Below are 25509 nucleotides of genomic sequence, written 5' to 3' on the forward strand. Positions count from 1 at the left end.
CTTTTTAAACAGCCCGCTTCTAAACAAAAATTCCGTGTGAGTTTTTCCCTTCTCCCATTCCTCGTATTATAAAAAAAAATTCCTTGTGAGTTTTTTCAATTCTCCTTTCCTCCTATTCTGAACAATGTTCGAAAAAGCGGAAACCGGTTATGGGAGAAAAGTAGGTATTCAGCCCAATTCCGAAAAAAAATTTCGTGCGAGTTTTTCCCTTCTCCCATTCCCCGTATTCAATATATAAATTCCTTGTGAGTTTTTTTCACTTCTCCCTTTCCTCCTATTCTGAACAATGTTCGAAAAATCGGAAACCGGTTATGGGAGAAAAGTAGATATTATGAATGTGAGTCAGAGGGAGATTTCTCTGCCATTACTTAGGAGTTTTTCCACTTAGTAATGAGGGGAAATGCATCAAAATAGTTAAAGGAAATTGGTTGTTATAAAAAAGAACACATATTTGTACAAATTTGTGCTAAAATATGTACATTCTACCACAATATTCTTTATTTTAAGTCGAAAAGTATATCATAAGCGGAGCTATTCGCATATTTGATGCAGCCGTCCAGAAATTGCGCAAGGATTTTTTAAGAAGGCTTAAATAGATTTTTTGCATATGGCGAAAGGCGACTTGGCCGCCAGAAAATTGCTTTGCTGAATAGAACCACGCAACTCCGGCGGATTTGTGTTATCCCGCCGTCTTCTTCTTCTTATGCTCCTTTGTTGATGTTGCTGTGGCACCAATTCATTACTCATTTCAGTGAATACCACATGAAATGCAATACTGTGCATTATTTATATTTTATTTCTTAATTTCCAACAAATTCGCAACAATAATTAAACTTTTCTTTGTTTTAAACAAAATAAGAAATGCGCAACGAAATTTCAATTTACAAAACAGCTGACTTCGAAAATTCGAAATTCCTATTCCCCAATTATTGTTATCGCTGGGAGAAAAGAATTGCAAGAATTTTTCCGCGGGAATAAAAAAATCCGCGAGAACAAAATTCCGAGGGAATATTTAGAATTGGGCTGAGAATTTTTGTCTGAAAGCATGATTCAATTAGTACAGGTTTGTTCTCCAATGATGACAGAGCTTTGACACTCCCAAGTTTAAAAATCTGGACTGGTTGCTTTTACGATGTAAGTAAAAAGGGGACTAATTCAAATTTTAGTAGAAAAGTAATTTTAGTAGTATATTAGTAGCGGTAATAAATTTGTAAATGCCAACAGGTTTTGAGGGAAGTAATTAATTTTCTACTAAATATTTCGGGAATTGATATTGAGTTGTGTTGGTTTGGTCATTCTTTCACAACTTGTTTGAATGATGTCGTACGTCAGAATTTTATTCAAAAATACACTATCTCAAAACTTGTTTCAAAAACTCCCTATCTGAGCATAAGTTCAATGGATTTTGACATAAGAGGGAGTTAATGAAAATCATTCTAAGATAAAGCGTTCCTCAACCTAATTTTAATATAAGGCGTTTCTGTGACAAACCCTGAAATGGGAAAGTTTTGAAAGGTATTTTGAGATAGGACGATTTCGAACTGGCAGCTGGCATGGGGTGATACTCTACTGAGCAGCCGCAATGAACTGACAAAAAAATTAAAGAAAATGGCTTATTGTCTTAGAACTTTAGAGTCCGGTATTGACTTTGGAAGAAAGGTTAAGCTTTTATTGCGGTCCTGCTACACAGGGACTATTTACCTTTTTCTTTTGAAATTTCGGAAAGCTCTTTTCGTTTAAGTATTCATGGAAGTGTTCCGGATAAACCGGTAATTAAGAATATTCTGAGCACGTTCGTTTGATACTACCTCACGTGGTCCGAATATTCCAAATAAGTATATGTGACCTGGAATCATGAAAAGACCTTATTGTGCGAAAACAAGTTTTCGAGAAAAACGCGTTTAAAGTTTTTGTTTAGCTTGACTCTGTGTAGCGGTTGGCCGGTGTGAACGAATTTTGTAATTAAAGATTAATTAACTTCCCGAAAAGCTACAAACTTGAAACTTGGAATATAGTCCTGATGACAATGCAATAATAAGAAAAAAACTTCGATAGGTTGCGTATGGATCAAAATATTTCAAAAAATCGTATGTGAAAAAACTTATAAAGTTAGAAAACTGCGGGTTATTCCATTGGAAAGAGCGTTAAATCTCCTATAAGGATCACTCAAAAAGTGAAGAACGGTATTTTCGCACAATAGGGTCGTTTCATGATTTCAGGTCACATATACATAATATTTAAAATATAAAACGACTCCAGAAATTCTTAAATGCAGACGAATGTTAAGAACATAAGGAATGAATAAGTTAACACGCTCGATGAGTACATTTCGTTATGGCATCTCCATTATTTACTAATTACATTTTTACGTGGAAAGATTTACTAGTCGAGTTTTTGATGTTGAACGATGAATTTTAAATTGGTTTAGGTTTCGTATGTTCATGGGATTTCGAAAGCCATGGTTAATAAATCATCATAAAATTAAAAAAAAAATGTTCTAAGGAATTATGCTGTTCAGTACTTATCGGGTATTTGTACACTGATTGCTTTCTATTTCTACTACCAATTTGAGAGCAAAATGGCTGCAATTGTCAAAAAATTTGTCAGCCGAGCAAACCTCTTGTGATTGAATCATAGTCTGAGAGCAGTAATAGCCAAAATAAAAGTCAAATTCTTATTCTTATGTTTTGCTTGCAACAAAAGTTGAAAGATACGAAATGATCGGACCTTATCAGCTCAGTTGCAGACATGCTCCATAAGAATTGCGAAGGACCCCCGAGGCAAGATGACTCCTTTTGTGATAGTAAAAGTTATAATTAGAGCTTACAATTCCTGGCGGGATTGATGTCATTGGCCTTAACAAACGCGAAATAAGTGCCGCCTTATCTGAAATGAATATACATGCAGAAAAGTGGAAAAAGAAGTACGAGATGTAGTATTTGCCTCGTCCAAGAATTAATCGACGCATTTGAGCCTTGGCAACTACGTTACTGTTGAAGAAATAAACTCGAGACTATGAATGGCTTTGGGAGCCCGAACTGACACCGAAAACAATGGTAGCTTAGAAATAAAACAGAGAAAAACTCTTGTCAAGAAGTGATACTTCATCCTGAGTAGGTAATAAATAATTAATTCACAAGTCTCTTATACTAGCTCTACAAAGATATAAAGATAGTGCAACGAATAAAAATTTAAAACCTTCGCTGGATAGGTTATGTTGAGCGTATGGACGAAGTGGCTCCATCTTAGAGTCCTTAGCTATAATATTGATATCCGTATTGGGAAGCAGAGTAAGTAGAAGACAATCATCAGAAGACCAATCATACTCAAACATAGCTCTCATCACAGGAACAAATCGCTTCTATGCTATAAACCAATATAATGAGCAAGTTACTTAAGCTGCGACTAATAGTTCCGACACATAAGCATAAGTTCATATAGATGACTTTAACACATGCTTTTGCATTATGAGTAGTTTGCACGTATTTTTATGGAGAATGGTAGAATGAGCGACAGTGGAGACATCTGATATTGAAAAGTAGTCAACTCCCCAATTTTGTTCCAAGCAAGTCATAAGAAGAAGAATTTGACATTTGCTTTGGGTGTTGGCACACTATGCAAGTGAAATTATTTTTCCCACTGGCTGGTAAATATTCTAACATTTTTCGCAATTAAAAAGTGCAATATAACAATCGAATAAGACACAAAATATGTTAGCAAGTATTTTTGTTGTATAGGGAGAATGTTTACAACAGTGCTTCGCGAAATTGTGAATGGGCAAGGCGTAATAAACTTCAATTGCCAAGTCTGAAGTTCCTTCATATTTACAAACTCAACATCTTGGTTGATTGTGGCGATGTTATTGGAATGCATAAGCTTGTGTTAAACGCATCTGTATGAAAAATGTCGTTGTACCGCGGCCTTAAATAACAGTAGATGTCCAAAATTACGCAGAGTTTATTATTCGCAAAACAATCCGCAGGGAAAAATATAAAACTGAGGTAATTCTATATGACACCATCACACTGCTAATAAAAATAAATACCCTACAAATTGGCCGGACGAGACCTACATGTTTTATGCCGACTCCGAACGGCATCTGCAAGGCAGATGAGTTTTCACTGAGAGCTTTTCATGGCAGAAATACACTCGGAGCGCCTGCTAAACACTGCCGAGGGGCGACCTCGCTTAGAAAAATTTTCTTCTAATTGAAAAACCTTATTTCTAAAATTTTGATGTTGCTTTGCCCGGGGTGTGAACCCCGCAACTTTTGACACCTCTCCATATTTTTGGACGCGTATTAGCACTGTCATGCTGTCGTATAGAATCACCAAAACTGATTCCTGTTGACGTGGTATTTGTTTTTTTTTTTCAGTCACAGTCACGGTTAAATTCGCAGTGACTGAGAGGTCACAATCACAGATAACATTGTTCCTCAAAAATCACGGGATCGGCCAACATTAGTAGCGTGGTTGCCAAAGCGCGTATGCGCTGACTCTTTGCTCGATGACAGCAGGTACTTCGTTTTGTCCTCATTCACCATCAAACCCATCTTTACCGCTTCTTTTTCCAGTTTGGAGTAAGCAGAACTTACAGCGCGGGTGTTTAAGCCGATGATATCAATGTCATCAGCATATGCCAGTAATTGTACGCTTTTATAGAATATTGTTCCAATGCGGTTAAGTTCTGCAGCTAGTACAATTTTCTCCAGCATCAGTGAATTGTTACGTAGTGGATAAAATAGCATAGGCAGCTAAGTATGAATTAACTGATAATTATGATGATGCTCGGCAGTGTTTGCAAAAGATAACTTTCTCCTTACTGCATGGTTAGGGCTTAAGGAAACCCAGAAAAGGTTCCTAATTCAAATTCTACTCTAATGTAACAGTACTCATCATCATACTGCATTTTTTTTTTACCCTTAGAAACAAAAATACTTAAAAAAAGTGTTCTAAAGAACCCTGCATTGGTTTGGCATATGCCCCGAGTGCTTTTTTCCTTACTTGCCTAACGTGCTTTCTCGGAGGCATACCGATCTGTAATAATATCATTATTAAAAGCTGACAACAAAATTATTATATCATACTATTTTTAGGCCTTGCCCCATAGCTTTGATAATATTTAAAAAATGCTTACTGTGAAATCAAAATCATGTAAATTTACCTACCATTAAAATGTTTATTTCATTTTCTAAATTCATTTTTCAATTACTGGCATATGCTGATGACATTGATATCATCGGCCTAAACACCCGCGCTGTTAGTTCTGCTTACTCCAAACTGGGAAAGGAAGCGGTAAAGATGGGTTTGATGGTGAATGAGGACAAAACGAAGTACCTGCTGTCATCGAGCAAATAGTCAGCGCATACGCGCCTTGGCAACCACGCTACTGTTGGCAGCCATAATTTCGAAATAGTAAAAGACTTCGTTTATTTGGGAACCAGCATCAAGCCTAGCAACAACATCAACACTGAAATCCAGCGAAGAATCAATCTTGCCAATAAATGCTACTTTGGACTAGGTAGGCAATTGAAAAGTAAAGTCCTCTCTCGGCGAACGAAAATCATACTCTACAAGTCACTTATCGTACCCGTCCTGCTATATGGGGCAGAAGCATGGACCATGACAACAGCAGATGAAGCGGCTTTGGGAGTGTTCTTCGAAAGATTTATGGACCTCTACGCGTTGGCGATGGCGAGTACCGAAGAGTATTTAATGATGAGCTGTACGAGCTATACGCAGACATCAACATAGTCCAGCGAATTAAAACGCAGCGGCTGCGCTGGCTAGGCCATGTATGCGAATGAAAGATGATGCTCCGGCCAAGAAAGTGTTTCTATCGGAACCCGCCTATGGAAGTAGAGGTAGAGGGCGGCCCCCACTCCGTTGGAAGACCAGGTGGAAAACGATGTAAACTCCGTTGGTGTGAGCAATTGGCGCCGGTTGGCGGAGCGAAGGAGCGACTGGCGCGCCTTGTTGGAAGGTCATAACCGTTTAGACGGTTAAGCGCCAATTAATTAAGTAAGTAAAAAAAAATTATAACAATACATCAGGGATCGTAACAGTTATCACTTAAAAAAAAGTCTAATTTTAATATTTTTTTTTTACTTTTATCATAAAAATGAAATTTTAACTTTCGATTTTTACTTTTAACTTTTGTTTTTGACTTTTGTAATAAAAGTCAAGTTTTTAAGTTATTTTTTGCCTTTTTTTAAAAAAGTCGGAAAACACAAGTAACTTCTTTAGCTCACAATCATTACTTTTTCATATTTAAATATCAAATAGAGTACATCGTTCTATGTGACTTCTTGATTTGAAAATATGTAGCTATTAAAAACGTTCCGTGCAATTTATCGCTCGTTTTTTTGTAAACAGAAGTTATCCAGTATTAAAATAAGGTAAGTGTCCCTAATTTCGTGGTAGTAAGGATTTTTCTGATTTCTACCTCTCTTGCGTTAAAACAAATGAAGGAAAACTGAAAAAGTAAATTTTTCCCATTTAGTTGATCAATTAAGATAACCTACTTTCAAACAAAACTAACAAAACTGTTAAGCTCATGAATTCTTAAATATAAGTATAAACTGAACACACCATTAAATAAACATACATAAATATGTACAACTGAGCCTGAGTTTACAAAGCTTCTCATTCGCAACGAAGAAGAACTTTACAAAAACAAATCTACATGGCACACAAATTAATATAGAGACAAAATGTCTCAATTGTGTTGTTAGTGTAGAAATGAGAAAAACTGAATTAAGCATGAAAACAAATACCAGCAGGATGGCCTAGTGGTTAAAGGCTACTGCAGTTTCACAATGTGATTCACGGTTCGAATCCCGGTGAAACCTTTGGCAACATTACAAAATTGCCTGATGATGATTACGTTGGCGGTTTTCGAAATGGCTCCATAGCAATATGCCAGTAAATGTTTCATTCTTTTCAGTTTCTCTTTGAAAACATAATAATTGAAATTCAATTATTATAAGCCGGTGTTAAGCTCATGAATTCTTAAATAAAACTAACAAATGTTTTAATTTATATAAATCAAAATGTGTGAGTACCTCAAATGTACCTAATTTCGTGGCAAAAATTTTCTAATGTACCTAATTCCATGGTAAAGCGTCTCTAATTTCGTGGTATTTAGTTAAACTCTAATTTTATGGAAAAAATAGTTATAATTGATTTCAAAAGGAAATTCCTAAAGATACACAAATTGATTTACTGAAATTCATATTCAGAAATTTAAAATTTAAAACTATTTTTTTTATTGTTATTTTATTTATGAAAAGAAAGAATTTCAAGAAAATAAATAAGTAAAAAAATTAGTTTAATGTACCTACTTTTCAAAAACTTTTTATTTAAATTTTTTTTTTGCTGTTTTCTTTTTGATTTTTTGATTGTTTTTTTAATATTTTTTCATTAAATCTAATATTTCTTAGAACTTTAAACATTATTGATATGAAATAAGTAACATTAAATGAAAAAGGTTTAAAACAAAAATAAACAATAAAAAAAAATTTATTCAATTGATGTAACTTCTTACTTTTCTAAAAATTACTTTTATTTATTATTACTAACAATTTTTTTTGTTATTTTTTTCATTAGTGACACCATTAAGCGCTTCTGTCAAATCTTCTTTTGTGTAACGAGCTTTTGTCATTATACTCAGTTGAGCAGAGCTCACAGAGTATATTAACTTTGATTGGATAACGGTTGGTTGTACAGGTATAAAGGAATCGAGATAGATATAGACTTCCATATATCAAAATCATCAGGATCGAAAAAAAAATTTGATTGAGCCATGTCCGTCCGTCCGTCCGTTAACACGATAACTTGAGTAAATTTTGAGGTATCTTGATGAAATTTGGTACGTAGGTTCCTGAGCACTCATCTCAGATCGCTATTTAAAATGAACGATATCGAAAATTTCGAAAAACCGAAAAAGTGCGATTATTCATTACCAAAGACGGATAAAGCGATGAAACTTGGTAGGTGGGTTGAACTTATGACGCAGAAGAGAATATGAGTAAAATTTTGGACAATGGGCGTGGCACCGCCCACTTTTAAACGAAGGTAATTTAAAAGTTTTGCAAGCTGAAATTGGCAGTCGTTGAAGATATCATGATGAAATTTTGCAAGAACGTTACTCTTATTACTATATGTATGCTGAATAAAAATTTGCAAAATCGGAGAACGACCACGCCCACTTTTAAAAAAAATGTTTTTTAAAGTCAAATTTTAACAAAAAATGTAATATCTTTACAGTATATAAGTAAATTATGTCAACATTCAACTCCAGGAATGATATGGTGTAACAAAATACAAAAATAAAAGATTTCAAAATGGGCGTGGCTCCGCCCTTTTTCATTTAATTCGTCTAGAATACTTTTAACGCCATAAGGCGAACAAAAATTTACCAATCCTTGTGAAATTTGGTAGGGGCATAGATTCTGTGACGATAACTGTTCTCTGTGAAAATGGGCGAAATCGGTTGAAGCCACGCCCAGTTTTTATACACAGTCGACCGCCTGTCATTCGGCTTGGCCGTTAACATGATTACCTGAGCAAAAATCGATATATCTTTACTAAACTTAGTTCACATACTTATCTCAACTCACTTTATCTTGGTATAAAAAATAGCCACAATCGGACTATGACCACGCCCACTTTTTCGATATCGAAAATTACGAAAAATTAAAAAATGCAAACATGGTAATTGGATTGGTTTATTGACGCAAAATATAACTTTAGAAAAAACTTTGTAAAATGGGTGTGACACCTACCATATTAAGTAGAAGAAAATGAAAACGTTCTGCAGGGCGAAATAAAAACCCTTGAAATCTTGGCAGGAATACTGTTCGTGGTATTACATATATAAATAAATTAGCGGTACCCGACAGTCACCCTCACCCTGGGTCACCCTGGTCCACATTTTGGTCGATATCTCGAAAACGCCTTCATATATGCAACTAAGGGCCACTCCCTTTTAATACACTCATTAATACCTTTAATTTGATACACATATCGTTCAAAAATATTATAGAGTCACCCCTGGTCCACCTTTATGGCTATATCTCGAAAAGGCGACCACCTGTAGAACTAAGGCCCACTCCCTTTTAAAAAGACCCACTAACACCTTTCATTTGATACCCATATCGTACAAACAAAGTCTAGAGTCACCCCTGGTCCACCTGTATGGTGATATCTCAAAAAGGCGTCCACCTATAGAACTAAGGCCCACTCTCTTTTAAAATACTCATTAACACCTTTAGTTTGATACCCATATTGTACAAACGCATTCTAGAGTCACCCCTGGTCCACTTTTATGGCGATATCTCGAAAAGGCGTCCACCTATAGAACTAAGGCCCACTCCCTTTTAAAATACTCATTAACCCCTTTCGTTTGATACCCATATCGTACATACAAATTCTAGGGTCCATCTTTATGGGGATATCTCGAAACGGCGTCCACCTATGGAACTAAGAATCAGTCCCTTTTAAAATACTCATTAACACCTTTCATTTGATACCCATATCGTACAAACAAATTCTAGAGTCAGCCCTGATCCACCTTTATATCGATATCCCTAAATAGGGTCCACCTATGGCCCACTCCCTCATAAAACACTCCTTAATGCCTTTCATTTGATACACATGTCATACAAACACATTCCAATGTTACCTTCGGTTCATTTTCCTACATGGTTATTTTCCCTTATGTTTTCACCATAGCTCTCAACTGAGTATGTAATGTTCGGTTACACCCGAACTTAATCTTCCTTACTTGTTTTTTGTATTATCAATATTCGTTCAAAACAATAGTAAAGAAGTTGAAATCTGGATACATTTTTTTAAATTAAATGAAAAATTATTGAATAAATAAAAGTTCTATAATGCCATTATTTCATTAAAATATTGTGCTTCGCAGAGCTTTTTGATTAAAATATTGACGAATAAATTAATAAGAGTGTACCACGAAATTACATCAAAATCTTCCTCGGGGGTTTATTTAATAAATTAAATACTTAAGAAATAGGGTTTCTTATGAAATGTTAAAGAAAATATGAAAAACATAAAGTATTATATTACTTGTGTGTATTATATTAAAGTGTGTCCCTAATTTCGTGGGTTAGAAATATTAAAACAAAAAGTTAAAAAAATTATTGGAATGAGTTTTGCAGTAATAAAAACGTTTAGGAAATGTTCACTAAATACCAAAAAATTATCATCATAAAAAAAAATTTACCGATACCATTTTTACAGGCTTAACAAAATACACTGGACTCCTTAACACTTTACTTAAGAGGCCTCCTTACAACAGGCTCATTTCCGAGCTTCCAACTTTATATTGCTTGATATTTAATATTGGGTTTAATATTAAAAATTAGTAAAATATCTATTATTATACCGTAAAAACCAATCTTTATTATGAAATTTTCAGTTTAAAGAAACACTCTGTCAGGTCGTGGGTCATCCCCGCGTTGGGCTTCACTCACACCTTGGCCCGCCTGGATGTATAGAGCCTCATATGTTTAGGCGGAGTACGCTGTTAAAACAGCAACATTATAATAAGTTTTTGACTCGTTCAAAATATATGAACAAAAAAACCGAAAAATTACCAGCGGGTCCCTCCTAAACCAGGGGTGGTATCCACAGCATGTTTGGACAGAACACCTTTCTGCGCTGGCAGCCTTCGGGCGCGCGTATAAAAAAGTAGCCTGGATGGGTCCAACACCGGTTTGGAGACCAAAACTATATCTACGCAAAACACTTATGTTCACAGTTTTTTTTTTTTGGTGGGCACACAACATAACAACAATCACATGAAAATCACCAACTTCAACGGCAAATATCTCCGTACAGAGATCCAATTTTTATTTTCCGTCTTCGGAGTATTGTTCTCGAGATTAATACGCGTCGGGTGAAACCTCTCTCGGTATAGTTTTCGGGAGCAGTCGACACCTCAACTAAACTTTAAACCATAATAAAAATTTATAAAATCGTGTTTAGCAAATAAGTAAACACGAGAAATGTCAAATGAAAATGTCCCAAAAACACCATTGTTAATTCACAGAAATTCACAATGACGAAAAAAGCTTTATTTGGAAGATTGCCAGATGGGCATGTATGATATGGTGAGAATAAGGACAGTGATAGATATAGGGTGGTCATGATTGCGATAGACAAAAGAAAGACCATGGGAAACGGCAAATGGAAACGGTTCTTTTCAGCCGTTTGGATGGTATAAAAGGGGTAACTGGAGGAGAACAAAAGAAAAGTAACATATAGCAGCATATCGGGCTAAAGGGCGCGCTCCGCTTTACAAAAGGAAAATACATTTGATTTTCGTGTGTGTTAAAGTTTTTAAAAAAAATCCCTGTGCGCGAAGATCCAGAAAGGATCAGTGTAGTGCCGAAAACAATAACTTTTTAAGTTTTGATATAAGGCAAGTTGCCTTCAATTCTAAGCGCGGTTTCGGTCGATAATATTAAAAGAGAAGGGCAACACAAAACCCAACCATAAGGATGTGGAATATTTGTTCACCTGTGGGAACCGAAGGTAGCCAGTGAAGCCTTTTTCAAGCGCCAGGGAATCACAATTTTTACAAATCACGAATTTCTACAAATCCGATACCAATTTTTTCAAATGCAACAATTTTTTTTGCAACTTCAACATCAAATTTTTACGAGTATCAACAATTTTTATAAGTTCAACACCATTTTTATACAAAGTCCGTATTATTTCTACAAATTCGACGTCATTTTATACAAATTCAGTATCATTGTCTACAAATCCGATACACATTCGATCTCCGATTTATCAAAACCATACAACATTTTCATCAAGGAAATCGTAATTGCATCCCATCACATTTTTTGATATTGCAATTTCATCACCAATAAATCCTTTTATTGCATCTCGGAAACCTGCATCAAATTGGATTTGTTTGTTCACCTAGCCTTTTGCCCTAACGTTGGAGTGACCTACCTCGTTATAGCAGTCACCAAAAAGTTCACCATAATGTAATATGAACAAAAGCTTTTTATGGTAAATAGGAATTAACAAACGAGTCAGGGTAGTCTAACAATTGTTCTTTTTTGATCCCAAATCTAAAATGGTAAACAAATTTAAATTTCGCATTGATGTGCATAGACGGATATTCGAGCCACCATAAATTTGATCGATTTTAGTCTTAAATGTAATATTCGTACTAAACCGAAATTTTATAAAATTGTAAGGCGTCTATCAGTCACAAAATATACCAAAACAATTAATTAGGCTGTTTTTTTTCTGTTTTACCTTTTTTTTTTGCAGAAAGGGTATAAACCCTGCACCAATAAGCCCAACATAAAAGAGCTCTTTTAGGCAGGTATTAGGGTGTGTTTTAAAAGCTTTTCTTTTTATAGCTCTAATTGAGTAGATGAGAGTTTGGTAATTTTGGCGATAGAAAGACCCAGGAATATAGTCGAAAAGGATCTTGGTCCTAGATCGTTTTTATATGAAATTTTTAGATTTATGTGCATATTTTGGTTTTTTTAGGTTTATTATATTTATGTACCTGTTTACAGGTTCATAAATATTAACTTTTTAATACGTTTATTTTTACTTTTATATGTTTGTGTAAAGGTATACATTTTTTTTGCGAGGAAAGAACCGATATGTGTTAAACTCAAGTTTGCATACATGTATATATAAATTAAGTTGTTTGAAGAAAAAAATTATTGAATCTAAACGAAGCTTGATTTTTTTTGTATAAGATTTTATTTCATGCGTGTATAGATTTTAAGATTATGTTTATTAAAAATGCGTTATTGAAGTGAAAAGAGAAGTAATATGGGTTGCTAAATTCTTTTGGGGCGGGATGTAAGGATGGAATGATGAGGAGGTAAGTAGGAGTATGGAGTATGGCATTAGGGTGACCGCAGAGTACGTTACATGATGCGAGCGGTCCAAGGTTGGGTGGGATTCCTGTGGTGCGGTGGGTAAGTGAATCCGAAGAGGTTGAACGGAAGGAAATAAATATATGTGTGCGTCCGGTTCCAAGATGGCGGGTTGAGAACCACGGCCCTACAAATATACTGAGCTAGCTAGGGCCACCATCGGGAACCAAAGCAACGTGTACGTGACAACTCCCCCAATTCCTTGTTTGGAAGGAAAAATCGAAATGCCACGAAATAACGTACTACCACGAAATTAGGGACACTTACCTTAAGTTTCAAAAACAGCTATATCAGTAAATTTGGACATTAAAGCCTCGTTTTCCAGTACAAGTTCAACTCAGTTTCTCAATCTGACGGGCTTAAACTCTATTTAACCCATCAGTTATTTGCGTTCCCTCGCAATAGCGTCGAATATGCCCAACAAGCATTTGGGCTTGAGTACTATACGAGCTCATGTTGATAACTAGCATATTTCTAAAATCTCGAGCGAGTTATCAGACGGTGGAAATATCTGTTCGCCTAAATATCAATCGCCTGTAAAAGACAAAATATGCTCTCCTGAAAACCTTGAAATTTGTCACTTATCACAAGTGTGCGCTCAACCATCGATACATATTGTAACGAATTTAGGGAAATTCCGCCTATTTGCAACCTTCTACTAACGTTCGTATCACTAAATTGTTGAATAAATAATTCCAATGTTCAATAATGCAAAATGGTCTTTATTATACTACTTTGAAAATACTTCACAATAACACTTATACTTCGCAACTGATAGCGTGCTTAAATCAAACTGATTGCTCATGCTTCAGCTGGTGCTGCTTTTATACTCTTCGGTTTCCTCGTTGGTACATTTCTAGGTGCTTCTCCTTCTAGAATTTGATATATAATGTCGGATATCAAATGGAGAAATGTATTGGGTCTGTACTGTACATTTCTCAAAATCTCTTAAAAGTTGGGAAATAATTTGAGAATGACCTTGGAGATAAACTCGAGAACTAAACATTTTACAAAATGTCTCAAAAGTTGGATAGTGATTAGAGAATGATGTGAGATATCAACTCCAGAAGTATACATACCTTTCTGGAGAAATAATTTTTCCGTGTTTGTTGGGTAGACAAAATCCAGTGTTGCCATATCTACAAATTGTCTAGATAATAAAGAAAGCAATGCTGCGCTACAAAAAGCGGCTTTAAACTGTGATTGAAAAACTGCACAGTATTTTAACTGGAGTTTAAATTTGACTATCGTTTAAGTAAGCTTAGTTTAAGCTTAGCTTAACCAACTCCTGAAATACCGGGCCCAAGTATCCTATGTATATATGCTATCATAATCTCACTAGATGGCTATTTTAATTTGCATCTGTTTACAACAAAATGTGCGATATAATGTAAAATATTTTAATATTATTATCTTTCCTATTCCCAACTAGACAATAAACGTTTCAGGCTAATACTGTTAGCTCTTTTCTAGGAGTACTTTAGACTCAACATCTCATAGATAACGTAGATAAATACGTGCAAGTGCAAGTAGATGCAATAGTCACATGTTCCTACGTGAAATTCTAACAACAAATTAAAATGTTGTTTATCAAAATTTACAGTTAGCAAACTGACTTACTGTTTGAGAAGCTTTTGCCACCCTAGAGCATATAAACTTAAGTGGAGAAATGGCAAGCAAATGTTTTAGATGGAAACCGGTAAAAGCTATCCCTGTCAGCTTGATTTTGAGGGTAGATAAAGATAATATTATGACACAGTAAATATCTTAGATGCAAATGCAGTCGCAAGAATTTTGTTGTTAGAAAAGTGAAGCACCATAAAAATTAATTATTTTGGTTCTACATTGAGGAGCTGTGAGCTTTTCCCTCTTTCGCTATAACCGAAATTGCGATTGGAGCTTAAATCATCCTCGATTAGTCCCTCTCAACTCACTGGAGGTTTCTCCCTACTTTTGCTTGCGAATGTGATTGCCGACAAGTGTATCGAATGTGGGTGTGCAGTACATGAAAGTATGTATGAATGTATTTGCACTAAATAAATTATGTATTAGAGTGGCCGTGTTTGCAGTATAAAAATATTTAGGTCCTGACCTAAGCACCGGCGGCCACGGAAAAACAACTGTTACGATGAAGAATGCTGCTTTGCAACCGAAAGAAAAGACGCTACCTACAGGGCTACGTTAAAAGCGAGCGCAACAAGAAGAGTGTGTGAACGCTACCGCGCGTTAAAAAGGGAAGCGAGACGCCTTTTCAGGAAAAAAAGGCAGAGGCAGAAAGGCGTGAGTGCAAGGAGTTTGAGCTGCTAGCCACCAGGAATAACGCCCGAAAATTCTACCAAAAAATACGGCGACAGACGGAAGGTTTTAAGACCGGGGCAAACTCCTGTAAGAACGAAAACGGCGACATTGAAACTGATGTCCAGAGAGTACTTAGATTATGGAGGGAAGACTTCTCTGCTCTCCTAAATGGAGACAACGATTTACCGCACAGAGATAAAGAACCCGATCTCGCAATCGTTGATGATGGAATAAATGTCCCCACACCTGATTATGACGAAGTCAGAATAGCAATACTTAATTGGCGCTTAACAGTCTAAACGGTTATGGTCGTCCAACAAGGCGCGCCAGTCGCTCCTTCGCTCCGCCAACCGGCGCCAATTGGTTACACCAAGGGAGTTTAAATCGTTTTCCACCTGGTCCTTCCAACGGAGTGGGGGCCGCCCTCTACCTCTGCTTCCATAGGCGGGTTCCGATAGAAACACTTTCTTGGCCGGAGCATCATCTTTCATTCGCATAACATGGCCTAGCCAGCGCAGCCGCTGCGTTTTAATTCGCTGGACTATGTTGATGTCTGCGTATAGCTCTTACAGCTCATCATTAAATCTTCTTCGGTACTCGCCATCGCCAACGCGTAGAGGTCCATAAATCTTTCGAAGAACTTTTCTCTCGAACACTCCCAAAGCCGCTTCATCTGCTGTTGTCATGGTTCATGCGTACGATAAGTGACTTGTAGAGTATGATTTTCGTTCGCCGAGAGAGGACTTTACTTTTCAATTGCCTACCTAGTCCAAAGTAGCATTTATTGGCAAGATTGATTCTTCGCTGGATTTCAGTGCTGATGTTGTTGCTAGTGTTGATGCTGGTTCCCAAATAAACGAAGTCTTTTACTATTTCGAAATTATGGCTGCCAACAGTAGCGTGGTTGCCAAGGCGCATATGCGCTGACTCTTTGCTCGATGACAGCAGGTACTTCGTTTTGTCCTCATTCACCATCAAACCCATCTTTACCGCTTCTTTTTCCAGCCTGGAGTAAGCAGAACTAACAGCGCGGGTGTTTAGGCCGATGATATCAATGTCATCAGCATATGCCAGTAATTGCACGCTTTTATAGTATATTGTTCCAGTGCGGTTAAGTTCTGCAGCTAGTATAATTTTCTCCAGCATCAAATTAAAGAAATCGCACGATAGGGGGTCACCCTGTCTGAAACCTCGTTTAGTTTCGAACGGCTCGGAGAGGTCCTTCCCAATTCTGACTGAGCTGATGGTGTTGCTCAACGTCATTTTGCACAGCCGTATAAGTTTTGCGGGGAAACCAAATTCAGACATAGCGGCATATAGGCAGCTCCTTTTCGTGCTGTCGAAGGCGGCTTTAAAGTCGACGAAGAGGTGATGTGTGTCGATTCTCTTTTCACGGGTTTTTTCCAAGATTTGGCGCATTGTGAAAATCTGGTCGATGGTAGATTTACCAGGTCTGAAGCCGCACTGATAAGGTCCAATCAGCCGGTTCACGGTGGGCTTCAATCTTTCGCACAATACACTTGAAAGGACCTTATATGCGATATTAAGAAGGCTGATTCCACGATAGTTGGTGCATTTTGCAGTATCCCTCTTCTTGTGGACTGGGCAAAGAACACTTAGGTTCCAACCGTCGGGCATGCTTTCTTCCGCCCATATTTTGCTAAGAAGCTGCTGCATGCGCCTTACCAACTCCTCGCCGCCGAACTTGAATAGCTCCGCAGGCAATCCATCAGCGCCCACGGCCTTGTTCTTTTTCAATCTGGTTATTGCTATTCTAACTTCGTCATAATCGGGCGGGGGGACATATATTCCATCGTCATCGATTGCGGGATCGGGTTCTTCATCTCTGCGCGGTGAATTGCTGCCTCCATTTAGGAGGACAGAGAAGTGTTCCCTCCATAATCTAAGCACTCTCTGGACATCAGTTACAAGGTCGCCGTTTTCATTCCTACAGGAGTTTGCCCCGGTCTTAAAACCTTCCGTCTGTCGCCGTATTTTTTGGTAGAATTTTCGGGCGTTTTTCCTGGTGGCTAGCAGCTCAAGCTCCTCGCACTCACGCCATTCTGCTTCTGCTTTTTTCCTTTTTCTTCCTGAAAAGGCGTCTCGCTTCCCTTTTCAACTTACGATAGCGTTCACACACTCCTCTTGTCGCGCTCGCTCTTAACGTAGCCCTGTAGGCAGCGTCTTTTCTTTCGGTTGCAACGCGGCATTCTTCATCATACCAGTTGTTTTTTCGTGGCCGCCGGTAACCAATTTTTTCCTCGGCGGCAGTATTAAGTGCTTTGGAGATATGCTCCCACTGCTCCTGTATTCCTTCAGGATGAGTTGTGCCCTCAGAGAGCAGGTGTGAGAGTCGAGTTGCGAAATTATTGGCAGTCTGTTGTGATTGAAGTTTTTCGACGTCTAGCTTTCCTTGTGTTTTTTGTTCCTTGTTTTTAGCCGCGTTGAGGCGGGTGCGTATTTTGGCTGCAACGAGATAATGGTCCGAATCGATGTTAGGTCCTCGGATCGTTCGCACATCTAAAACACTGGAGGCATGCCGTCCGTCTATCACAACGTGATCGATCTGATTGCGAGTATTTCGATCAGGAGACAGCCATGTAGCTTGATGTATCTTTTTATGCATGAACCTCGTGCTTGATATGACCATGTTTCGAGCACCGGCAAAGTCAATCAGTCTCAGTCCGTTAGGAGAAGTTTCATTGTGTAGGCTGAACTTTCCGACTGTAGGGCCAAAAACACCTTCTTTGCCCACCCTGGCGTTAAAGTCGCCAAGCACGACTTTTATATCATGACGGGGGCAGCGCTCGTATGTGCGTTCTAATTGTTCATAAAAAGTGTCTTTCACCTCATCGTCTTTCTCCTCTGTCGGCGCATGGGCGCAGATGAATGATATATTAAAAAATTTTGCTTTTATTCGAATAGCGGCGAGACGCTCGTCCACAGGCGTGAACGCCAGAACTTGGCGACAAAGTCTCTCTCCCACCACGAATCCGACGCCGTAACTGCGCTTATTCGCATGGCCACTCCAATATATGTCACAATTTTTGATCTTCTTTCTTCCTTGCTTCGTCCAACGCATTTCTTGGATGGCGGTGATGTCAGATTTTGCTTTGACGAGGACATCAACCAGCCGGGCATCTGCACCAATCCCATTCAGAGAGCGGACGTTCCAGGTGTATGCCCTCAATTCATTGTCCTTCAAACGTTTGCCATGGTCGTCATCAATAGAGAGTGTATTTATCCGAGGCTTGTTGTTATATTTCATTGGAGTATGGTTTTACGTGGCGGGTCCCAAGCCCAGCGAACAACCCGCTCAGCGGGGGTGAAAATATTACTTGGCACGTTTATATAGCGAGCCGCTTGCTCCAAGACAGACGCCCGCTTGCAGCCGCACTTAGAGGTGTACAGACGCTGCCGATGAAATCTCCCCCGGCTAGCCCTTAAACCGATTATGTCAGAGTGGCCTAGCCAGGTTGTCGCCTTCTCACATTAGCTCACCGCTAAACGGGTGTTTAGCGGCTACCCAGAGGATACTTGGCCGCAAGCGACCGGCAGTAGTGAGCTGCTTGAACCGCATGCAAAAGAATCGCTCTGGCCATTCCCAGGTGAATGGCGGTCAGAAGCTTTCCCCACTTTCGTGGACTTCTACACACGGCCCCATCCTCTGGAATAGCAATAACCAGATTGAAAAACAACAAGGCCGTGGGCGCTGATGCATTGCCTGTGGAGCTATTCAAATACGGCGGCGAGGAGTTGGTAAGGCGCATGCATCAGCTTCTTCGTAAAATATGGTCCGACGAGTGCATGCCCGACGACTGGAATCTAAGTGTTCTTTGTCCAGTCCACAAGGAGGGGGATACTGCAAACTGTACCAACTATCGTGGAATCAGCCTTCTTAGTATCGCATATAAGGTCCTGTCAAGTGTATTGTGCGAAAGATTGAAGCCCACCGTGAATCAACGGATTGGACCTTATCAGTGCGGCTTCAGACCTGGTATATCTACCATCGACCAGATTTTCACAATGCGCCAAATTTTGGAGAAAATCCGCGAAAAAAGAATCGACACACATCACCTCTTCGTTGATTTTAAAGCCGCCTTCGACAGCACTAAAAGGAGCTGCCTATATGCCGCTATGTCTGAATTTGGTTTCCACGCAAAACTGATACGGCTGTGCAAAATGACGTTGAGCAACACCATCAGCTCAGTCACAATTGGGAAGGACCTCTCCGAGCCGTTCGAAAGTAAACGAGGTTTCAGACAGTGTGACCCCCTATCCTGCAATTTCTTTAATTTGATGCTGGAGAAAATTATACTAGCTGTAAAACTTAACCGCTCTGGAATAATATTCTATAAAAGCGTGCAATTACTGGCATATGCTGATGACATTGATATCATCGGCATATACACCCGCGCCGTTAGTTCTGCTTACTCCAAACTGGAAAAAGAAGCGATAAAGATGGGTTTGATGGTGAATGAGGACAAAACGAAGTACCTGCTGTCATCGAGCATAGAGTCAGCGCATATGCGCCTTAGCAACCACGCTACTGTTGGTAGCCATAATTTCGAAATGGTAAAAGACTTCGTTTATTTGGAAACCAGCATCAACACTACCAACAGCGACAGCTCTGAAATCCAGCGAAGAATCATTCTTGCCAATAAATGCTACTTTGGACTAGGTAGGCAATTGAAAAGTAAAGTCCTCTCACGGCAAACGAAAATCATACTCTACAAGTCACTTTTATCGTACCCGTCCTGCTATATGGCGCAGAAGCATGGACCATGACAGCAGCAGATAAAGCGGCTCTGGGAGTGTACGAGAGAAAAGTTGTTTGAAAGATTTATGGACCTCTACGCGTTGGCGATGGCGAGTGCCGAAGAAGGTTTAATGATCAGCTGTACGAGTTATACGCAGACATCCACATAGTCCAGCGAATTAAAACGCAGCGGCTGCGCTGGCTAGGCCATGTTATGCGATTGAAAGATAATGCTCCGGCCAAGAAAGTGTTTCTATCGGAACCCGCCTATGGAAGCAGGGGTAGAGGGCTGCCCCCACTCCGTTGGAAGGACCAAGTGGAAAACGATTTAAACTCCCTTGCTGTGACCAATTGGCGCCGGTTGGCGGAGCGAATGAGCGACTGGCGCGCCTTGTTGGACGGCCATAACCGTTTAGACAGTTAAGCGCCAATTAAGTAAGTAAGTGAATAAGCATATTCTTGAGGTACCCGGATCCACACGTTGGCCTATATCTCGAGACCCTAGTCACCCAGGGTACGAAAAATACCCCGTATACAAGTACTTATCAACAGCTTTTAGTTGATACCCATATTTTATAAACGCATCCCAGGGTTGCACGGGCCACGTTTTGGTCTGTATCTCAAGACCCTAGCCACATAGCGAAATAAAGGTATGCCTAGGACTTCCGTGGTGGTAACTACATAAGCATGCGCTTTTTTGTATTATTCCGTTGTGTAGCTTAGCTCCCGTTACGTAACAATATACAGACATTCGCGTTTATACATATAAATAGATAGATAGAAGATATATACTACAGATCTTCACGATTTTTTCATACAACGTTATGTGCTATGTATGAAACCATTTGGTGAAACTTTAAGCTTCTGGATGTTAAAATGGAGCAGAAATTACGAGAAGATTCTTACCTGAACAACCGGTTGTATGAGATATACATATATCTACTATACATACGACAGATGTGTACGATTTATCAGACAACTTTAAATGTTATATATGGAATCATTTGGAGGAATTTGAAGCTTTTATCTGATGAATTGAGGAAGATATGACAAAAAAATCGCTTTTCTGGAAAATCGGTTGTATGGGGGATATATGCCTTAGTAGTCCGATTCGGTCGGGTCCGACAGATATCTAGTTTGCGTTCAAACAGACAGAGGGACAGAAAAACATGGCTAAATCAACCACAGATAGTCATCCTAATCATTTAGGTGAACTCACTTAGATCTCTTCCAATAATCCCCGAGACCCAAAAATAGATGTTTGCTTCTCCCTATCCCGTTTCTTTCCAGGTATTGCTTACACATTTTAACAAACTTCTAAATGCTGTGCTATGCGGGATTTTTGCATTAATTGCTGCTTAGCTGTCAGCACGTTTGCCAATTTGGTCCATTTGGACCAAAAATGGTCCTTTCCAACAGCATTTGGTCCGCTGGTCCCTTTTTTCAAATTGTGATACTTTTCAGGCTGTAGCCAAGATTTTGGTACTTCTGTTTCTTTTTCACTGAGGCAAAAAAAAAATGCAACACTGCCTACAAGATTTTCCACACCTTCATTAGCCCTTATATAATTTTCAATTTACCTCAATGAATTTCTTACCAAAAAAATTACTGTAAAAAATTTAAATGTAGCAGAACAATGGCAATTATCCTAGCAGGTAGTTTAGAAAAGTGTTGGATCTTGAAACAAACCAATTTTCGGTGTTGTTGAAACAAGCGTCTAATGAGAAAATCTTGTTTTGGTGACTAGATATATCAATCAATATATCAAGGGGCATCTTGCCCCGGGCGCTACTCACAGGGGGGCGACAAATGGTCCGCAAAGCAGAACTTCATGTATAATTTGTATTTTTATTATAATATTGATTTTAGGAAAAAATTTTCTATACTAAAAAATGCATGCATATATCCGGAACACCTGCCGCAAGTTGTGGAATAATTGAAAGCATACATATATATTTTTTTCTCACGCAAAACGTCATGATGGGAATTATTTAAAAATTCTTTGATAAAGACTGTCAAACGTGAACCCGAAACACAATGGAGCGCCAGAATACAAGCGGTTAGCGTTATCGTCGATGAGCTAGAGAATGTATTAGAACACTTAGAACAATTAGCAGAGGCCAGAAACACCAGAAGTGACACCAGAAGCGAAGCTACAGTTCTGTGGCAAAATATATTAAATTAAATTTAATAACATTAGTTTATTTCTGGTATGAAATCATACCATCATTGACCGTGCGCAGCCCAGATAACAAAATCCGGGGAAGAATTTTAGAGAAGCGTATAATGATCTTAAATCATTAGCGACTGAACTATCCGAAATTTGAGACACTCTCTGTGAAGAAGCAATAGAAAAAGTTCTCGATCGTCTCCAATAAGAAATATGTACAAAATTTACACGACAAAATGACCTTAATTTTAAATTTGGACTTCTCTTAAAAATAAAAAATAAATGTAAGGCGCGATAACCTCCAAAGAGATCTAAGGCCGAGCTTCTCTTCCAATTTGCGTCGTGCTCCTCTTGATTTTTCCCTACAAATTGGCCGGACGGGACCTACATGTTTTATGCCGACTCCGAACGGCATCTGCAAGGCAGATGAGTTTTCACTGAGAGCTTTTCATGGCAGAAATACAATCGGAGCGCTTGCCAGACACTGCCGAGGGGCGACCCCGCTTAGAAAAATTTTCTTCTAATTGAAAAATCTTATTTCTAAAATTTTGATGTTGCTTTGCCCGGGAGTTGAACCCAGAGCATACGGTGTGACAGGCGGAGCACGCTACCATCACACCACGGTGGCCGCCCTTTTACGCTTTTATTTAATTGTCTGATCAACGCCCTAGATTGATGAGGAGTGTGATGACTAGAACCTAGGACTTATCTAATTATTTTCTAGCTTTTAGTATTATTATTATTTCATGAAAGTATTGATTTCAATAAAACCGTTTAACTTAAAAACTTTTTTTAAATTATTTTATTTTCAAGTTTTTAGTCTTTATTTAATTGCCTATTATTTTTTTTTTTTGTTGTTGTTGTTGTTGTAGCAGTGCTTCGCCCCACCTAATAGTTGCGACCGATCACAAATTGTCATCAATATCCTCTAACGGGGGTCCAAGGAAACTTGCTGTTTCAACGGGGGTGGACCATAATGAAAGGGGTGTTAGAGGCGTTGGTTCCACATTACATTTAAAGAGATGGTTGGTGTCATGTGGGGACACATTGCAAGCGGGGCATACATTTTATATGTCGGGGTTGATTCTGGATAGGTAAGAGTTTAACCTGTTACAGTATCCAGAACGAAGTTGAGCTAGAGTGACTCACGTTTCCCTGGGGAGTATGCGTTCCTCCTTCGCAATTTTTGCGTACTTTTCTTTGAGTACTGCAATCACCGGGCAATTCCCGGCCTAGCCTAACCCCATTTAATTTGTTGCCTATTATTTCTCATTCTATTTAGTTAATTTAGTGACTCATTATTACAAGGACTCTTTCCCGACAATTTGTTACAATCTAAGTCCTCAATACATAATCCTTCCAAAGACTTTACTCGACTCTGCGCCACGTATGCTTGTCCTTCCGCGAACTCCAAAATATTTTGATGTCACTTCTACCCGACTGTATGTAATATTTGTTCCAAATATGAGCCAGATAGCACATCATAAGTCGCTTTCTATTCATGTATGTATTGTGTTCCAAATATGGACCAAATCGGACCACAAATACGATTTTTTTGAATATCTCGATCCCTGCGCCACCTAGCGGCGATTTTTTTTCATATGTCGCTTTCTATTCATGTACGTATTATGTGTTTCAAATATGAGCCACATCTGACCACAAATACGATTTTTTTTGAATATCCGGTCCCTGCGCAACCTACCGGCGGTTTTTTTCATAGGTCGCTTTATATTCACGTATGTATCATGTGTTCCAAATATGAGCCAAATCGGACCACAAATACGATTTGTGAAATATTTCGATCCATGCGCCACCTAGCGGCGATTTTTTTCATAGATCGCTTTATATTCATGTATGTATTATGTGTTCCAAATCGGACCACAAATACGATTTTTTGAAATATTTCGATCCATGCGCCACGTATCGGAGTTTTTTCTTCTTATTATTGCATTGTCATCGGGTGTTGAACCATATTCCACGTTTCAAGCTTGTAGCTTATCGGAAAATTACGTAAATTTTAATTACAAAATTCGTTCACAATGGCTGTGCAGCCGGCCTGTCAAGTCAAGCTAAATAATTTGTCCTGGTCCTGGCCCAATTCCCGAAAAGAAGGATCGTTAGTACTTATCTAGGCTACTATAACTCAAAATTCAGGCAAATGGAACAGTGAATTAAATTTGATCGAATAGATCGGTCCCTGGACCACTTCCCAGAAAGAAACTGCACAGGAAAACTCTCAGGATTCGCACAAAATAATACCACTTATTGCAATAGATCAGACCCTGATCCATTTTCCGAAAAGAAAGAAGTACCCCTATACCAAATTTCAAGCAAAACGGACTATGAACTGTTTTGTGTAGAAGAGGTTTTCCTTGGGCCACTTCCTGAACCAAATTGTGAATCTGAAGCATCCTCAAACCCCCTTGAAGACACATGAATTTTTATCAAAATCAGTCCAGTCGTTTAGGGGAGTTCAGTGAACAACACACGTACATAAGAAATATTATATACACTGAAAGAAAAAGACTGGAAAAATCAACCGAAAAACGAATCAGTTCAACCGAAATTTCTGTTAATTTTTATCTATCGCAACAAGATGGTGAATCAACTGCGCACAAATCGTTGATTCGTAATTGACCATTTTAGTAGTTAAATGAACAAAAAAAGTTGTTGCGACAGCTTTGTACGAAAGTACCTATGTTGCCATATACATAAATAAATAAATGTAAGGCGCGATAACCTCCGAAGAGATCTAAGGCCGAGATTCTCTTCCACATTGCGACGTGCTCCTCTTGATTTTCCCTACATATTGGCCGGACGGGACCTACAAATGTTTTATGCCGACTCCGAACGGCATCTGCAAGGCAGATGAGTTTTCACTGAGCGAAATTTTCTTCTAAGTGAAAAACCTTATTTCTAAAATTCTGATGTTGCTTTGCCCGGGGTGCGAACCCAGGGCATACGGTGTGGCAGGCGGAACACGTTAGCATCACACCACGGTGGCCATATACATACATACGTAAATATGTGAATATATAAATACGCATGCTTGCATCATATACATACATATGTAAACACTTACTAACCGAAATTCAATTGGCCTTACACCAAATATGCTGGCACACATTAAACATTATACACTTTATTATTTTGTTTTATTAAACGCACTTTAACCAAATTTTATATTTTATAATTTATTTAATTTATAGTTTTGAACTTCGCTTTGCAAATAGAAATGAAAATAGCAGTCACAAAATTGATTCTCAATTCTTTCAGTTGCAGCTCAGCTCATTCTCAATTTCTTCTCTCGCATGTAGTTGCCACACTTGATTGTTTCGA

General features: G+C 38.5%; 1 protein-coding gene across 1 annotated transcript in view; it reads right to left on the reverse strand.

The window, feature by feature from the left end:
* The window catches only part of tun (tungus), a 328073-nt gene extending 302785 nt beyond the window's left edge, over nt 1-25288 (reverse strand). Inside the window, exon 1 of the mRNA XM_067775133.1 lies at nt 25257-25288. The gene's annotated coding sequence lies outside the window, so the exon portion shown is untranslated. The remainder of the gene's footprint in view (nt 1-25256) is intronic.
* Nucleotides 25289-25509: the final 221 nt, after the last annotated feature.

Source organism: Eurosta solidaginis, chromosome 3 (assembly GCF_040869045.1).
Source record: "Eurosta solidaginis isolate ZX-2024a chromosome 3, ASM4086904v1, whole genome shotgun sequence".
Classification (NCBI taxonomy): Eukaryota; Metazoa; Arthropoda; class Insecta; order Diptera; family Tephritidae; genus Eurosta; species Eurosta solidaginis.